Below are 3,888 nucleotides of genomic sequence, written 5' to 3'. Positions count from 1 at the left end.
TTGCAACCCACTATAGAAATCCTTTATTGAATTTAAATGACCTCATTATCAAAATATTTACATATTAGGATTTCTGAATTCATGTAAAATTAATAGGTAATAACTCTGAGGGAAATAATTCAGTTTTTGACCCTGGTCATTAGCAGACTTAGTCTGGGTGTGTATCATAGTAGCCCACTTAATCAAGCCAGTAAAGGTAACCACATGGATATTTTAAGTGCCAACACTACTTTATTGCATTTTTTTTTGTTATGTAGCTTCACTATTTATTTCTAATAGCTTCTAAATACAAAAGCATAAAAACAAATGCTTGGGGAGCTGTGGCAGGCGGAGCGTGGTGGTAGCCTCGGCCATGGGGTGCCATGCTGAGGCCCACGTGGTGCTCCCCACCCGCCTCCTGGGGCGCACGCTGGGCTGGGAAGGGCGGATGGAGGGCTCGAGACCACACCCATGTAGCTGCCGCTAGGCTTGGACCTGGCGTGGGACCCAGGGCGGCCCTCCCTGGCTTCTTCCTCTTGGGCCCTGAGCTGGCCATGGCCGCAGCAGGGAGGGGACCTGAAGGGAAGAGTGAGGCCACGGAGAAGGGGAGTGGGCATGGATGGCAAGGCCTTCACCAAGAAGCCGGACCAGTGGGTCAAGTACCTGAGCGAAATGTAAACAGCTTAACCAGATTAAAGCGTGGACCTCGTGTGAAAAGGCTAAGGAAATTTTAACAAAAGAATCAAATGTGCAAGAGGTTCCTTTTGCTGTTACTGTCTGTGGAGACGTTCATGGTCCAATCCATGGTCTCAAAGAACTCTTTAGAATTGGTGGGAAATCAGCAGGCACAAATTGTCTATTCATGGGTGAGTGTGTTGACGGAAATTGTTATTCCATAGAGACTGTGACTCTTCTTGTGGTATTAAAGTGTGTTATCCAGAATGCATTACAATATTGAGAGTAAAAGCCAACAAATTACCCAAGTATTTTGTTTTTATGATGAATGTCTATGAAAGTATGGAAATACCAATGTTTGGAAATATTTCACAGATCCATTTGTTTATCTTCCACTTACAGCTTTAGTAGATGGACAGATATTCTGCCTCCAAGGTGGCCTCTCCCATCTGTAGATACATTGGATGGTTTGGGAGCCCTTAATCATTTACAGGAACTTCCACATGAGGATTTGTTCTGGTCAGATTGAGATGATTGTGATGGGTGGGGTATTTCTCCACCAGATGTTGGCTACACATTTGGACCAGACATTTCTGAAATGTTTAACCATGCCAATGGCTGCAGGCTGGTTTCTCGCGTTCACCAACTTGTAACAGAGGGATATAATTGGTGTCATGATCGGAATGTGGTTGCTATTTTCAGTGCACCTAATTATTCTTACTGCTCTGGGAACCAGACTACTGTCATGGAGTTAGATTGCACTTTAAAATATTCCTTCCTTCAGCTTGACCCAGCGCCTTGCTGTGGAGACCCTCATGTTACTTGGTACACCCCAGATGACTTCCTGTAAATTGCTCCTCAGAAAACCTGCCTTTGTATGTGGACGTGTACCTTGCTTTCAAATATATATATCTTTACGCAAACAAGTAACTGCAATCTATGTGCTATGGTTTTTCAACTTGTGAGTCTTGTGATCACTAAAAGTAGCCTGTAATGTTTATTAATGAGGGGACTTGGGTCACCCCAGAACTAACACACCCCGATTCCAAAGTTATCTTGATAACTGAAGCTGGAGCTAACCAAAATGGGCCCACCTAACATGCACAGTAGACTTTAACCTATAAGTAACCCATATGTTTTAGTTTGCGAGCTACCAGAATGCAATATTCCAGAAACAGAACAGCTTTTAAAAAGGAAATTTATTAAGTTGCAAGTTTACAGTTCTAAGGCCGTAAAAATGTCCAAATTAAGTCACCAAAAGAGGTTACCTTCACTCAAGAAAGGCTGATGCTGTCCAGAACATCTCTGTCAACTGGGTAGGTAAGGGGCTGGCATCTGCTGGTTCCTGGTTCCATGGCTTCCAGCTTTTGATTCAAGTGATTTCTTCTCTAAACATCTGTGGGCCTTCACTTGGCTCCTCTGGGACACAACTCTGGGTTCTGGCTTGCTTAGCATCTCATGGGAAGGCACGTGGTGACATCGGCTGGGCTCTGCATTTCCAAACGTCTGTGTCTAGGCATCTGCTCTCTCTGTCAGCACTACAAGGGTCTCCAAATGTCTGTGTCTGTTGGCTCTGAACTTTCTCCAAAATGTTCCCTCTTTTAAAGAACTCCAGGGAATGAATCAAGACCCACCTTGAATGGGCAGAGTCACCTCTCTGTCTAATCAAAAGGTCACACCCACAATTGGGTGTGTCATATCTCCGTGGAAACAATCTATTCAAAGGTTTCCACCCTACTATACTGAATCAGGATTAAAGAAAATATGGCTGTCCCCACAAGACTGGATCAGGTAAAAGGACATGGCTTTTCTTGGGTACAGAAAAGCTTCAAACCGGCACACCATACCTTATTATAATACTAAAAGTCACGCCCATCATCATATTAAGGTTGTCATCTTCTTACATACATTTTCTGACTAAGCGTGTAATCGATCTGCAAATGCCCAATAATTTGCTCACCACTAATTACATCATCTGGAGCCATTATGCTCATTTTTCTAAAACCTGCTCATCTTTTGATATTATACAACTATAAGAATTCCTGCCATTCAGGGAGACAGATTTTTGGGTTGATAACCAACTGCTCTCCTGCTTCATGTCTAGCAATAAACTCTTTCTGTTTTTGAAACCCTTGGTCATTGAGTCATTGGTTACTGAGTGCACCAGGCAAAGAATCTACCACCTTTGTGTGGTAACGTTGCCATAACATTTAAAGAGATTTCCTTCATTTAAACTAAATTACTGTTTTATGTTGATCAGCATATTTCTGTAAATTTGTCATGGCAGTGCTTGCATCATATTTAGTGTAATGAACAAATAAACTTTCCATTTTAAACAACCTCAAAACCACACAAAAAAACAAAAAGAATAGATAATTCTATGGTTTTGGATACACAAAGCATAAGGAAATAATTTGTAACAAGTACAACAAAAAGATTGGGGGATGGAGGGGTAAAGGAACAATACATGAACAAAGATGCAAAAATCTCCAACAAATTAATAGCAAACCAAATCCAACAGTTCATTAAAAGAATTACACACCATGATCACGTGGGATTTATCTCAGGTATGCAAGGGTTGTTCAACATAAGAAAATCAATTACTTGTAATATATCATCTCAATAGAAAAAGAATAAAAATCCACATGATCATCTCAATTGAAAAAATGCAGAAAAGGCATTTCACAAAATCTAGCACCCTTTATTAATAAAAATACTTAGAAAACTAGAAATATAAGGAAACTTCCTCAACATGATAAAGGACATATATGAAAAACTCATAACTAACTTTATATCCAATAGTGAAAGACTTAAAGCTTTCCCTGTAAGCTTAGGAACAAGAAACAGATGTCTCTGTCACCAATGTTATTCTACAATGTACTGGAAGTTTGAGTCTGAGCAAGAGGCAAGAAAAAGAAATAAGGGGTGTCCAAACTGGAAAGGAAAAAGCAAAATTTCCTTTATACAGATAGCATAATTTTATATATAGAAAATACTGAAAATTCCACAACAAAGCTAGTAGAGCTAATCAACAAATTCAGTAAAGTGGCCTAGTACAATATCAATATGCAAAAACAAGTAGTTTTCCTGTACTTTGTAATGAAAAACCTGAAGAAGAAATCAAGAAAGAAATTCCTTTTACAATATAAACCAAAAGAATAAAATATTTAGGAATAAAATTCAACCAAGGATATAAAAGACTTATACATGGAAAACCTATAAAACATTGCTAAA

General features: G+C 39.7%; 1 pseudogene; it reads left to right on the top strand.

The window, feature by feature from the left end:
• Window positions 1–594: 594 nt before the first annotated feature.
• Window positions 595–1,504, top strand: LOC143670702 (serine/threonine-protein phosphatase 2A catalytic subunit beta isoform pseudogene; annotated as a pseudogene).
• The last annotated feature ends 2,384 nt before the right edge of the window (window positions 1,505–3,888 follow it).

Source organism: Tamandua tetradactyla, chromosome X (genome assembly GCF_023851605.1).
Source record: "Tamandua tetradactyla isolate mTamTet1 chromosome X, mTamTet1.pri, whole genome shotgun sequence".
Lineage (NCBI taxonomy): Eukaryota > Metazoa > Chordata > Mammalia > Pilosa > Myrmecophagidae > Tamandua > Tamandua tetradactyla.
The sequence above is the reverse complement of the archived record's forward strand: the minus strand, read 5'-3'. Positions and strand labels throughout refer to the sequence as shown.